At 35.9% G+C, this 16,057-nt stretch overlaps 1 protein-coding gene across 1 annotated transcript in view; it reads left to right on the top strand.

Annotated features, from left to right (window-relative positions):
* LOC139691903 (orcokinin peptides type A-like) overlaps positions 1-16,057 on the top strand; it is a 70,600-nt gene that overhangs the window by 9,144 nt on the left and 45,399 nt on the right. The gene's annotated exons all lie outside the window — the stretch shown is intronic.

Raw genomic sequence — 16,057 nt, 5'->3', positions numbered from 1 at the left:
ATGATAACATTGGGTGCAGTTCACCAAGGATATTAATTGTTTTATCTTCAAAACTCCCTCTTTTCCAATGAATGCAGCAACTGTACCAGTTATGAGGTTTATAGAACCTCTTAAAAACTAATGCAGAAACTTCTTAACTCCACTTCTCTAATATCAATCCAATGAGAACAAATTAGTGTTTAAAAACTACGAGTACAAATGCCCTTTGGAGAAACTTTGTGAAATAGTTAGCTGGAAAACCGCAGGTACCATTGTTTTTTAATCATATAAATTTCAAACCGGTTTTACGGAGAAATAAACAAAAACAACTCATTCATCTGTTATGAGGACATTGTCAACCATCTTCATTTTCATCGCCTTCTTTTTTACTTACTTTCATGAGCCCAGCGTTTCATTCGGGAATATAATTCTCCCATGCATGTTGATGAGCCCATAATTATATTAATACAAGTATTTAAATCATATAATCATGCAAATGGAGAAGTTGTATGCCCTACTGGAACTTATCCTCACTTTAATGTATTCCTCCTTTTCACCGTGGGACGCTGATTCTTCGTTGAATTAATTACTGCTGATGTAATTTCAAACCCAAGTGTTTGTTTTCAACGATTTCGAATTCAAAAGAGCCGAATGTTATTTGTAGGGCCACGAATAATCGTTACCTGTTTCATCTCGCCATAACTCCAGGGAAATAAAAGCAAGTCGACATTAAATTTGGAATTATATCGCGATGAATCTCGTGGTGTGCCTGTGAATTAACTTGGCGTGAGTAATATCTAGAGAGCTTTCGGGCTCCTGAAATAGTAATTTGGTCAACAATCTGCAGACAGAACACTCGTTAGGGCATCGAAAAACTGCGCAGGTAAAAATAAACGGTATAAAACGACAACATTAACCGTTGAAGTAATTTCATCGCACTGGTGAGCACTGATCGAAATGTACAGAGACATACGTCAATTGTATATCAATGCCTTTCGAGCAACCAAATTTGGGCCTTGAACTTCAACAGAAATAGTCGGCGAAGGCCATTTCCTAATGCTGAAACATGTCACCAACACTCGATACATCATTAAATATGATGCGTATTTGCTTATTATCCCGCTAGATAATTATTATCAATGGTAATTGACAACAGAACAACAAGACATTAACTTCAAAAGAAACATTAACTTGAAATAAATCATCAATGCCTTAAAATATAAGGTTGATTAACTCTACTTTTGATCGTTTTCGCGAGGAGAAAAAAGTGTTACGTTACTTATCAATTACGCATATATAACATAATGCCTATTACATTATTTTTGATATGTGAGAAAAGGGAAGTGGTTAATCTGCGGTTACGACATACAGGTTGCAAATCAAACGGTATACGTATTATGTGTGTGCATCTTAATTATATGTATTACTAAATAACAATTCTACATCAATATTTGATAACGATACAGGACTTTTATCTATCAACAGTAACGGCAGTGAAATGAGGAAAAAGGAAGTCAATGGGAAGGGAAAGCCTTGCATGAAGTAATAATGTTGCGAAATGAAAGGATGACTTACGAGGATTCCAAAGTTATTGAGGAAGAAGGCGTTTGTAGAGGCTGAATTATTGTTTCAAACGAGCGCGCAGTTTCAGTAAGGATGGGGTGGGTTTTTTATCCAGATTATTTGTAACAGTACTATGCATTACGACACCTCAAGAAAATGAGAGTACGAATCTAATCTTAAAACTGTAAACTCGTTATGTTATGCCATTACTTACCCAACTCCTTCGTAATGCATATCTCATTACTGCAAATTGGTGTCAAATTTTCTAGAAATTAATATTAATATTTACTTTACAAATATAAGCTGGGCAAAGAAAGAAAAAGGTAAGGCAGTTTTAGATAGGGTGGGGTTAAAGAGGAATTTTTTATTTTTGAATTCAGAGAAATGAGCGTAAGAGATTGCTAAAAAAGTGAAAAAGAAGTTGAAATTGAAAGCGTATCCAGCTTAACATGAAAGGAACACTACCATGAGAATTTGATGAATGAGACAGTTTCGAGAAATAAACGTAAAATTTAAAGGAATTTTTCGGAAGAAAATAAAATGCGTAACAATGTCAAAAGTCATTCGAACCAAAGTTCTATCAGATTATTTGCCTAAAAAAATAGAAAATCAGGAGTAATTAATCGGAATGGTATTATATAACGAGTACGTTTTTCTAATTCAGTGGAAAAAAACAAGAAAAAGGCTTCATTAATGGAATCCACATAACGAGGAGATGAAAACGAAAAACTGACGAAGGCCAGCATATAACGACTCTAATTAGCGAAAGCTATCGTTAAACATCCAGCTGGCAATTATCAAATGAGACTAGAAATAGAAGAAGAAAAATCATTAAAGAGTGTTTCATCTTCCCTAAAATATTCTCTTGAAGTAAGGTGACACTCGTAAGCTATCTTCAGAGTTACAATTACATATATATTTCACGTAACCTTGAAAGTCTTTTTGTCGAGTAAGTTTCAAGCATTTAATTTTATTTCGATACTATACGTCATTCGATACCTCATAAACAAACCTGATTTGCTTCAATATTGCCATTCATTTGAGCCTATCTATTAAATCAAACAAGTCCGGTTTTCAAAACATTATTCATTGGTTCTCTGATCAAAGTGCGTCGGAATTGGACGGCTCTTATCAATCGCCTACTTGAAAACTTTCAGAATTCCCAAAATTATGCCTGATACACGTCATTTGATATTTCCATCTGTCAAATAATTAAAAATTATAAGAATTTCAGGTCGCTGGAATATAACATATTTATCATCCTTAATTTTGAAGGCCGTATGCGCAAGATATGTTAATGAAAAAGCTGGGAGAGATTTAATTTAATGGTACTCACAATATTGCCAAATAAGCCTAGCATTTAGGTAATGTTTAAGATGCTGTTTTGGGAGATGGCGAAATTCATCAATGACATTCTCGTCCAAAATCGATTTCTGTATGAAAATGTTATCGTGAAATGTAGCGCAACAAAATTGTGATTTCTCATTACCTCCCATTGCCACAAAACAGAATTTAATATTAGAAGTTAGTTTCATCTGTGCTTGTATTTTTCTCTATATTTTCCCTTAAATGTTCTGAAAAACCACATAGACAAAGATCGAAATTACAGACGCCGAGCCTTTTTGGCGAAAGTAATTAGGTTAGTAAACGGCTGCACGTTTCATGATGTCATTCTATCTGACATAGTTATAAAATTGTAAACGATGGCATAAACTCTTTAAGTTAACAATATAAAAGCTAATATAATCTATTGTTCTAAGTTTTTTCAAAAATTTGTCCTGATCCATGAATATGCTGGGCATATCCAGTCATTTCAAACTAACAAGACCTGACTTAGCGAAAGGAAATCTTAAATGCTACGAATAGGGTAGTTTTTGAGCCCTGAGCATCAAAGTATGATATCAAAATTCCCATAGGTCCAGAAAATTATTCTAAAGAATACTCCATCCTACAAACAACGCGAAAATAACAAATTTCTCCAATGACGGCCATCCACAGACTACTTCTTTTCCTTAGGTGTGAAAGATAGTCGTACCGAAATTACGAGCACGCGCCCGCCCTTATGTCCTCGCTCCCTCCTCCTATAAAGGGAATTCCTACATGCATCCACGCGGGAAGTATCAGTGCCCTCTCGGGACAAAAACACCAAGCAAGCACCTAATGTCTGTGGCCCAATTCTTGATTCCCTTTATGCTCCCTCTTCTCCTCCCTCTCCCCTCATCCCTCCCCCCTTCCCTCTATCCGGGAGGAAGGAAGGAAGTGCTAAAGCCCCAGTAATGCCTGCCCGTGTTCACTGTCCGCGATTTACCATTTACGGGAGAGAAATGGTCTTCCCGGTGGAGGAACCGAGCCAACGCTTCTTCTACTCTATCCGCACGAATGAATTTGCGCGAATGAGTTGCCATATTTACCTATCTTCCACTCCCTCGAGTCTAACTTTCAGATTGCCGGATTTAGGACACGGAAAGGCACGTCCTTTGAGGGATATATATATATATACCAGACAGCTTGGTGGTTAAGGCAGCGCTTAACCTTCATGTCACGGGCCGGAAGCCCAGTCACCCCGGGAGCACACGCCAGTCCTGCGCATTTTTCCTGCTTATCCCAAATAAGTTTTTCACCCTCCGCCGCCGTCTCCTCCGAATTTTTATGAGTGTCCCGCAGTGTGGAGTTAATTGTACAGCCAGCAAGCGCAAGCGACCGTGAATCATGGAGTTCAGTTTCCCTTCCGTGAGTCCTTTTTGCGTGACCTTCGTTCGAAAATACACGTTTCATTTGCTTTCTACGTCTGAGTTCCTCTCCCACTCATACTCCACGTGTAATCTCATTCCCACGAAGTACAAAGTGAGGACGATCTTTCCACGCGCTTTTTTCACCTTAAAGCTTTATCTCGCTCTTTGTCCCAAAGTTCCCAGTCTCCCTCGACACCAAATACCTTTTCCCATGCTTCAGCTTAATTAGTTCACCGCATTAACTTCCATTGACGCCGCTACTCTTTCAAATTCCCTTTCTTTTGACGCTTTTTAGGGCGGAATCTATTCCTTGTGTGAAATACCGAGTCGGAATCCGGATTAAAAAACACAATATTGTCTTCACTTAGGATAGAAGAGTGGGGACGTAGGAAAATAATTATTCGAAATGGAAGGAGGAAATATAAAAAGGATAGAAATTCATGGTCAGATAACAAAGTTTGCGTAATCCAAGTTTCCTCAAAGTGTAATATCGTAGTTACGGTCTACGCGTGGGTTCCTTGTAATAAAAATTCTCGATGTCTCAAGACTCGAGGAAAGGCATCGATTTAGAATCAATAGTGTTTGTGGAAAATTTTTTTGAGGACCAAGTTTGTTGCGAACACGTGGAATTGAAAGTGTCGGCGGACTTTCATCGAATACGAAATGGCTGAATGGTAAACGGCTGGGTGGGAAAGTATTTATAGGCTGTTACAGCAAAAAGCTGGCTTTCATAAATATTAAATTACTTTTTCCCAAAAACTTCCGCCGATTACGTTTATGCATTGATTTGCAAATAAAATTCGTATTTTCTCCTGAAATTCGACATTCTGTATATATATATATATATATATATATATATATATATATATATATATATATATATATATACATATACAATAATAAGCGTGTTGGTCTATAATATATATAGACCAACACGCTTTGGTCATATTTGCCTGTTTCGTAGATTTCGAAAAATCGTTTAACAGAGTGAATTGGGAAAAACCTATGAGTATATTGCAGAAATTAGGAATAGAATGGAGGGACATGAGGCTAATCCGCAACCTTTACATGCCTCAGACTACTCAGGTACGGGTGGGGAACGGGGAGTCCGGATCGGCAGTGTTAGGCAGAGGTGTAAGGCAGGGTTTCCCATTATCTGTTGCGTTGTTGTTCAGCCTGTTTGCAGAGGAAGTGATTAAAGAGGCATTGGAAGAACTGGAGGTAGGAATAAAAGTGGGTGGGGAAATCGTAAAATCAGTTAGATTCGCTGATGATCAAGCTTTAGTTCGTCAGTCAGACAAGGGATTGCAAGAATTGCTGAATTACTTGCAAATTAGTGCGACAGGTATGGGATGAGAATCAATATTAATAAAACAAAGGTTATGTGGTTTTTGAGAGAGATAAAGGCTGAGCTAAACATTTAAATAGGAGGGCAAAAGCTAGAGCAGGGGGAACAGTTTATGTATCTTCGAAGTGTTTTGGAACAAATGGTCAATATTGTAGGGACGTAAGGAGAAGAATTGCACTAGGGAAAGAGGCTTTCACAAGGAGTGAGTTGATGACAGGGATATTGAGTAAGGATATTAATAAAAGGCTCGTGAAAACTTTGATAATTTATTATATACGCTGCGGATGCGTGTGGTCATTGAAGAGGGAGAATGGACATAGATTGAAGGCTTTTGAAATGTGGGCGTGTAGAAGGTGAGGTGCACAGAGAGAAACCGCTGAGCCTAAATCCTTGTGTTCAGGATACAAATACATGCAAATTCATACATTTACATACGTTTTCGCCACATGCAGACATTAAATATAAAATAATGAAGAATGTGCTAGCTTCAATACATACTATATATATATATATATATATATATATATATATATATATATATATATCTAGTTTGTTACTTGATAACTTGTGTACTAATACTCATGCAGAGATGCCTATTTGAATACCTACTATACGCGACCTATTTGCCAAAAATCGAAAAATATGTTGCAAAATTTACCAATTCATGGATTCTAGTACTAGATGTTTTAACAATGTAAAACTGAAAAATATTTTTATTATAATCTATTCTTTAAAAAACTCAATTAATCTTATTTTCTACATGCTCAATCCCTCTGACGGAGAATTAGAAAGTTACCCTCCGCAATTAATTGAGGAGTGAGGCTTTCGGAGGAGATATTATTTTATCGCAAGCCACGAAACTTTCAAATAATTTGAATTGCCTATTGTGACGCATAAACTAGGATTCTTAGCTTCATCTTTTTCCTAGACCTGTAATCTAGACCTTGATAGTGAAAGACGATAGTTTATAATTCGAAGTAACTACTATCATTTTCCTCGTCTGCTACACATATGGTGTATCTAAAATAATGACAGGTAATCGAAAAGAACTTTGCACCAGATATTAATTAGAAAAGTATACAGATGAATTCAAAAATAATAGATCAAATAAATTCCAGCGGTTTGAATTGGAGGGAAACAATATAAGGGATTAGATAGGAGTACAAGGAGGCAACTCTTGCCACCAACTGAGTAATATATTAGAATGAAGATCCATATAAATGAAAAGAAGATAACACTAAATACGAATTAATTATCAATTTAGTTAAACTAAAATTAAAAATTGATTCATTGCGGTAATTAATTGAAGTAATTTATATCTAAAAAGTACAATCGGCCTAGAAATTACGCATAGATAAATAGATTGTGATAAAAGGGCCGAACGTTGTTCCCCGAAGTGTTGACTTTCAAACCTCGTCTTTTTCCTTTGTTCCTTTGATCTTCAGTTCATCCCGTCTTCATCATCATCAGTATTTTAATCCTAGGATTAGTTAACTGCATTCATCCATCCTTTTCTATTCAATGTAAATTCCCTCAATCCCTGATACCTTCTCTGTTTTACGTCCTTTTTAATTTGTCTTGAGTACATGTCTCTGGTCTTCCTCGTGGAAGCTTCTCTTCTATGTTATTCCCAATCAATCTATTGTGCCTCAATGTGTGCCCTATTCATCTATTTCTCCTTCGCCGTAAAGTTCTCCATATGGTCTTCTGCTCTTCCATATACTTCCTCGTTCCTCACTTTGCCTCTCCATTTAACCTTCATCATTCTCCTCCAGCACCATGTTTCTTAGGTTTCTTCTATTCTTCGCTGTTACACTTTTCCAATGTTCCAAGTCTCGGAACCATAGAGCGCCATGCTCCAATGCATCATTATTTCCACCATCCACATTTCCTTCACTAATCAACTAAACTACTAACAAAGTTCTTCCTGATGATCACCGCCATTGATCGCCAATAAATGATTGATTCCCAACAAGTACTTTCTTGCGTGGGTCGTGCGAGATTCGCCAATGCGGTTATAGTCGCGGCACATGAGTCGTGGACAGGGGAAAGGGGGATTTTCCGCAAGTGCGAAGAGGGGGAAATATTTACGTTCGACGACAGCTCAAACAATCACATGGAGGAACGGTAGAAAGAGAGAATCACCTCAAGGCAGTTGTCACGTGGTTTCCTGCATGAAATTCAACGCTGGAAATTAAACAAGAACACGGCCTTTGACGAGCGGCCGTATCTCAACCCAATCGCCCAAATTTCCGCTTTCGCAGTCGAGATTTTGTCTTCTCTTTGAGAGAGCATCGTTTGACGGTTAATATATATCGCGTCAAGTTGACAAGGCCCAGAGAAATGCTAAAAACACCGAATGTGATTTAAATAGATATTTCGCAAAATAATTAAAATGTTAAAATCGGAATTCGCATCTAAAATAAAACCTTATCCTGATGCATCAGCTTGAAGGCGATTCCTGTGAAGGGAGTAAATTCCAGCGAAAGGCTGTTACAAAAAGAATGGTGTGAAAAATCAAACCAAAAACATGTGGTATTTCGGAAAAATTTCGCAAATGAGAATTATCGCATCCACACACACACACCACGACTACGTCTTTTTCGTTGGTAGGATTTTATCGTGTGTACTTTCATTGTCATTGTTCCATTTTTTTTCGCTCCGCTTATGTTAAAAAATTGGGCTCATGGTTATTAAAACTTGTTGAACAGGTATTCATTTACATTCTCTCACATTCAACATGTTGTAGAGCTCTAAATTTGATTTTATGAAAACAAAATTAAATTCATTCTGAGCTTGAGCGTCGGTGAGTGGCAGAATGAAATGAAATGAAATCGGAAGACAGGAAAAATATAATTTTACATGACATTTTATGAAAGATTAACCATTTTGAAAGGCACGAAAAAGAGAAATATATCATATCTACTTTATGCAAGACTCACGAGTTATTTCTAATGTTTTGAATTCATCCATCAAATTATGACGTTATTATCAAGTTTAATCATTTTTTGTATTATTTTTAACGCAAATTCTGACCATTGAATAAGTCGAAAGGAAGCCTAGTTTACCATGTTGAAACATCATATTTTAAACATAAAATATTTTGATTGGTAATATATGAAATGAAGAATGAAATTCTTATTTGCAGCATCAAAATTAACATTTAAACCAGATGACCGAGCTAAGCTTTTTAATTCTTTCGCCAGCTCTTTCTTGACGTGCATCCGAACATAGTCTTTTCGGACTAAGTATCGCTGCTGAACACTTTTCTATATCAACAGCTGATTTAAACTCATTTACCTTTGAGTAATAGTTATCCATGGGCATGAGTATGCTTAAAATAAACGCGCATGACTTGAATTTTCTTTTAATCGGTCCAGAGTGACTCGCAGTCTGCGTGTTTTTGAGATTTTTTCCAGATAAAAGCTTTGAAATGATCGTGCAACGCATTCTATCTTCTCATTTTGAAAAACTTGCTTCTTTACCATTGAATGGTACAGATTTCGCTGGTAAAAAGGAGTGGAACTTTACTACGTTCTTCTGCGACCTTCCGCCGTGCTCTTCCCACGTCTTCTTCCTCCCGCATTATTCATTCCTCTTTCCGTCTCTCTACATCTTTCTTTCCATCTTTCTCTCTCTCTCCCTCCCTCCCCTCTCTCCCTTCGATCCCCGTCGGCCTCCAAACACCAAGCATTCGGGTCCCTACGACCCTCCCCTCCCCACGACTACCAGGATTCCCATTTTCTTAACAATCTCCGGGGGTTTCCATTATTATATCTCCCGTCACTCCCGGCGCACCCTTCGCCTTCCTGGACTTTCCCTCCCCAACCCCCACCCCCCACGTCCCCCCCGTCGACTCCTCCAGACACTACCGGAAAACTCTACTTATACACGGAGCCGATTGATCGCCGCTCCAAATAAAGAAAAGGTTCCTGCGGGTCATCAGAGCGGAGGACGGGTCGCCGAACAAAAACGGAAAGGGCTTTTTGCGGAGGAGGAGGCAAACCATATCTCAGGATGATTAAAACGGCGGATGGGAGCACGATGGAGGACCTAGAATGGAATAGTATAAGCCGACCAACATTAGACCTTGGTGAGCCAGTATAGTCAGTCCTCGACACCTTGGAGAATTTACTTCTAGGAGACTCTATGGGTCGGGGATGTCCGCGTCGCTTGATTGGGTAATTGTGTCCTCCATGAAATTATTCCCTTTCAAGACAATATTTTCCATTCGTGTAGTTTCAGATGGGCGGGAGATTTTCCTTTCGTGATTACATGCAGATGTATCGTTGCACGAAGTGAAGAAATATATAGTTGACGAAATCATGGACATGATTTCCTTGAAATACGTTTTCATTTACAAAGGTTATTTAACATTGGTTTTAATTTGTTATTGCACTGTCGTGACTGAGACTTAGGGTAAGAATTTGACGAAATACTCCAGGAGAATCGCTTGCGACAGAAGAATTATGCCATAACATTAAAGAGGCATTATCGAAGTCCATATATAGCTAGCCAAAATTCAACGACTGTTCCACTTGTTAATGTATGCATTCACATTTGGACATATTTACTGAAAAAAAATATTTTAACAAAACGAATGGAGTTGATTACGTAATGTGGAGCGTATGAATGTCTCCAATAACAAATATTACCTCTATTTCAGTTGAGCAATACTAACTTCAGAAAAATTGCGAAAAGATTTTTAAATAACCCAAAAAATTAATAGAAACCTTTTTCGTCTACATTGAGCTAAATATTTTTCCTTGCGTATTTTCTTCAAAAATAAGGGCCTTATTTCTGATTTTTAAGAAGGCTTGGATGTGATACCTTTTAAAAGAGTACAGACTACCTTCCGGAGACATCCGTAAGGTGCTTTTTAATTAAAGGGGAAGATGAAGAGAGTTCTCTTTGAAGATTTCAATCTAAAGATAAAAGTCATATACATAGAGCAAAGAATAATACCAAGTGAGGATACTATCGGTGCTCTTTCCATGTCTTGTCATTGACCGTTTCAGTCGGAAGAATGCCTAAATTTTTCATTTCCATTTTTTCATTCAGCTGTTCCTCGAATGCGGGTGAAATGAGTCCCAATTTGGTTCCTTACTCAGCAAGAATGGGGTTCCGTAACGAAGAGAAGGCTCGAATGCCTTTCGCATGCCTTCTATTCCCCATTCGGAAAAAAACGCTGATTTATTCATTTTTTGTATAAATGATCCTTTGAAGACTCCATTTAGTCTTATTCTTAGAGATTTGAACCGTCTAGGAAAACAAATTTGTCACTTGGAGTAGAAATCAGCTTTGCGCTCCTTCTTAAAATTAAAATTGTGATATTGACAAAGAGGTGCATTTACTGACGGTGACTGCAAGTGAGGATATCAAGCAGTTTTTTAACCTTCGCACACTATCATTCAAGATAACCATGCTAATAGGGCCATATTCTGAAAAAACTTACACTCCCTCAAAAAGTTACTTTCGCATTCTGACTCGATTTTTGAAACAACATTCATCTATAAACAGGTAGACTGGATAAACTAAGACGACTTATCTCGCTTTCTTCAATAACTCAGCAATCAAAAACCACTATTTTTAATGAGCTACAAATTATTTTCAAAGGTGAGAATATATTCTTGTTTTTATAGGTTATTTTTACTTGTATATTACAAAGTGGAAAATTAGACGAAAGAAAATTCTCTTTCATTTTTATTTTGATTCGAGTCATACCAACTAAATAGAGGAATATAAAATAACCTAAATAGCTGCACAGTTACAGAATTTTCAATACTTAACTTTAAATATCATGAAAATAGCCATTAATCTTCTCCGAATACATATAAATTAATATACTCGTACTCCTTGTAGTTCAATATTGATATTTAACCCTTCCAGATACTCAGTTACGACCAAAGTCTCCTCTGTCCAGTGCAAAGACATATCTACTGCCAATGATATGACTGACTGTCAAAGATCTATTTTGGCACGCAAAGACGGAGTAATATCAATCATGAAAGTTCATTTTCATGGAATTAGCCTTTTGTATTCACAATGCAATGCAGAAGAGTTCTCTCGTTGGTTTCACCTTAGATTGGCTTTCACTCCAACATTTGTTCCTTTTTACGGTTGGTGACCTAACACCCCCCACCACTCGCCCTTGCGGCAGCTTGCGGGGTATTATGTAGATGTAGATGCATGGAATTCAACGTAAATGATGGAAATCAGCAATGTAACCAAGATGTTAACGACATTGACGTTATTTACAAGAGTTTTGGGCAGTCTTTGGTATGAGAACAGAAAAAATAACAATCGCGAAATAAACCAATTATAAAATAATAAAAATTAAATATTTTAGGTTAAAAAAGAGTAGAAACTGCAGTATTCATTCATCGCAGATTGGAGCGCGTCAGTAGAAAAACTAGTACATTACGTCGCACTATAACTTATCAATTTTCATATTAAAATTATACAAACTTATTTGTTATATTTCAAACAAACTTATTGAAGTTTAAATGTAAAAGGAATTACAGCCGTAAACCTCTCTTTTCTTCGTATTCTTAAATGCCAGGAATCTAATAATAATTTAGCAATTTTTTAAAATGGAAAAATTTCACATAGAAGCATTTTTATTTTTTCGTGGCAGCCTTTTTTTAATAATATGAAGAAGCGAAAATACGAATGATTTCTTCAGGCTTTTCATCTTGCAAGTTTGTTCATTTAAAAGTTATCTGTAATTCAATAAAAGCTTGGGAATCATATAAACACGGACAAAAAGACCCACTCCTTTTCTAAGCATGGAATCTTTTACGGGTTAAGTATATTTTTTTCAAATTTGGCCGTTTGAATGTAAAATTGCAGTTGTGAGAACGTAATGTATTAGTGAGAACAGATTTCTTCTACAAGAGAAAAACTAGTGCAAACTAGTAGCTATTTATATATCACGACGTTACGCGCGTGATGCGCCACAAGTAATTAGGTTTAGTTGGAAAACAATAGTATTCGCAAAACTATTGCAAAAACTTTTTTATTTATATGAAACTTATGTATATTTAATTTTTTTTTATTTTTAACTTATATAAATTTACTCTTTATACATGCTTAAATTTTGAACATTAGATCACCGAATATCTAAGGCTATTCAAATAAAAATCCCAGGTTAGTTGTGAGCAGTGGAGTTAGGATCTTGAAAAATTAAAAGACTTAAAATTTCGGGATAGGCCCAGAATAATCACTGAAGTAGAATGGTTCTCTAACCGTATTTCATTTGACTTCATTCCAGGATTGATACTTTAGAAGTACTAGTCTTTTTAGCTTAGATTATTCAACGACTTCTTACCGTGAAATTTCAATCCTAAACTCCAGATATTATCAAGCACGACACCAATTTCCAGAAATTAACTCCAAATTGCAACTGGTCCTTTAAAGCAACGGCTTGCTATTTTGATATTTTTTTGTGCTTTAATTACCTCACGCGCCCATTTTTAAGCGAATTTCGAGCTTCAATCTCGATCGTATCGCTCATTTAAAATGGGAGCGAGACTCTTTCCTCGGGAATTGACTGCGTCTTAATTGCTGAGATTTAGTGCTTATCTAGAATCAATTTGCTCGAATCCTTTAGCGTGTTCACGAGTAATTCCTTGACGTTCCTCCAAGATGAAATATGCAATTTTAGCCCCACAAGCTGTGCCCATAGTAGCTCGTATTCTTTCTCCCTATATTGAGTACCTTAAGGTTAGATTCTATCTTTTGGCAAAGATAATCAATCTATGACGTCTTACTAAACTTCTAATTAATCCAGAAAAATTTGAAAAACAATTTTCTATGATCCCAATAAGTAAGATAACATAGTTTTAGTAAAAGTCTTTGATTTTATTTGGGCGAAGGACTTAGAAAACCTAATAGTTCTAACACTTGAAATAAAAAGAAATATTCCTCATTGAATGAACTACCGTTCCAGTTTATGGTTAAAAGTTAAAGGTGTATGTAAATATCGCCAAACTAACTTCTCCATCCATCCAAGTGTTCAAAAACTAATTATTTATTTTACTACCATCCCAATTTACTATAGTTATAATATCCTTATTCTTCTATGAAAATTCTCTGAATTTCATCCTACGGTCCATTTAATCCGTCGAATATTTTTATTGTAAATTAATCATCATTCCATCTCAGGATTTATTTATTTAAGAAGATTATTTATGTAAAATTCGTAAATCCCACGTCACATTCTCTACCGCACACGAATATCCAAAAGAACTCTTACAGAAACTCGGATGCGCTCGCCGTAACGATGCAAAAGCCCTCTTCGCCAAGCAAATTGCAATTAACAGAACAAACTACCTGCTTCATCCGACTAAATATTCATTGGGATTAAAAAAAGCAATAATCTTGGGAATATTTTTCAAATCTTTCTAATATTCACTAAGGAAAAACCTATTTTTCCTGCATGGGGATATATTAATTGTCTAGTTTTACCCACAGATGCACAAGTAGAGTCCAAATACTGAAAAAAAGAATAATCCCCCTGAATTCAAAGTAAACTAAATTAAATTTCCGTAGAAAAAATAGCACACGTGCGATGAAGCGCAGCATTTATGAAAGAGATTGAGAAATAGAGTCACGATCATAACGGATTACTTTTTCACTGAACTGTTTCGATTACCTACTTCAGGTTTCGTTTCCTGCACTTGTTAATATTTCAAATTGCACCTGAGCTTTGAACTTTATTTATGAGGTCAATTCAGCGTTTCATGAAAATAATATGCATATTAGAAAAACAAAATAGGGAAAAATTTGAAGACTTGGCTCAAAGTTCCAATATATCTTAGAATGGCAGTTTAAAGTCCTTATTGCGTGTCACAGCAAAACGGTAGACACACGTAAATTGATGGAAATGAGAAACAAAATATTTGGAAAAATGAAAAAAAATTTAAACTACCGTTGAAAACGTTAGAGCAATATTTTTTAAATTGCCAATCCCCCTGAATCAACTAAATTGGATTACATCTGTACTGTTAATTTTCATTTCTTAATGTTTTCAGCCGTGATGTTCCCCCCCGCTCTTAGCATTTTGACCTTCTCTCCCTGCTTCCGAATTCAACCATTGATTCGCCGAACAAGAAAGCGAAATTATAACCAAGGTCTTTATTGAGGTGAAGTCATCAAGCAGCGCTTTCCATTAAATCCAGGGTGTTGACCTAGTTTTGAATAATAACCACCTTGAACATGCTTTCATCTAATTATTCGTAATTATAATTTAAACGCACCGTAAACATTTGCTAATTAAAAGCAAACATTATTCGCAAACCTAAATTGGATAGAGCTATCAAGGAAAATCATTTCATAACTAATTAATCTGGGAAGATTTAAACAGAAAATTCTTTGCGTTCCTGAATCATAAAGGATTTCTCAATGGAGATTCCCTTCGCTTGTTTGTATTAGTTTCACATATGATCACCAATCTCATTGAAGGCTTATATGATAACCCAGGCTACAGCAATGCGTAATTCTTATTCACTGCGTGAGTCAAATCTTCATTATCACCCAGCATAAATACGCTTAAATTAATAAATACTAAATCATATTTTTGTAATTTTAAGAAATTCTTAAGTTTATTTATGCCGAGACTTAAATATTACATATATATTTTTATGTAAATTATTTAACAGCAAAAAAACTGAGATTTGTTCCACATTGTATTGGATCTGATTCATAATCAGACTTTCTCCGATTTAATCAATGAGTTCCGTTTTTTTTATATTGGTAGGTATGACAACGCTTTTAATATAAAATTCACAATACCGATTATTTAAAAGTACTCTTGGTTTTATATTGTTTAAAAGATAGGAAATTATTACATAACATTATTTCTAATAAACTTATGTAGCCAGAGCCAATAAAGGTTATTCTATCAGTTCATAGAAAATAATTCCTCTTCAGCGAGCTGTTTCGAGTTTTTGCAGTATTTATAAGTCGTACGTCCGTTCTATCTAGTATCCCTCTATACCATTTTTCATGTAATTGTTCTTCTATTTCATAGCAATATTAAAGTTAAAAACAATTTGAAGATAAATGTATGCCTGTATTTTTGTTTAGGGTGAGCCAGAATATAATTTACCGTTCATAACGTTTTTGCAAGGTTTACTGAACTTCGGTGCAGTTATCCTTTCCCCAACTTTCCGCTCCATGTACTTGCTAATCAAACTTTAACTGGCAAATAAACCTATTTGAGATAATTCTGACATTAATCCGATTAATTAGTTACGCCAATCACCCAGTGCCATCGATGTCAAGAGTTCCGTTCCGTTCATGCGGATTAGGCTGGCAACCAACCGAACATAATAGAATATTGATACATACTTCTGAATATTATAGTAGCTATTAACTATAAAATGCGTATTCTTGCGTAGTTGTCATTTTATATATAATATAATACACGTAA

Source organism: Hetaerina americana, unplaced genomic scaffold (assembly GCF_022747635.1).
Source record: "Hetaerina americana unplaced genomic scaffold, ioHetAmer1.1.p SCAF_4, whole genome shotgun sequence".
Lineage (NCBI taxonomy): Eukaryota > Metazoa > Arthropoda > Insecta > Odonata > Calopterygidae > Hetaerina > Hetaerina americana.
The sequence above is the reverse complement of the archived record's forward strand: the minus strand, read 5'-3'. Positions and strand labels throughout refer to the sequence as shown.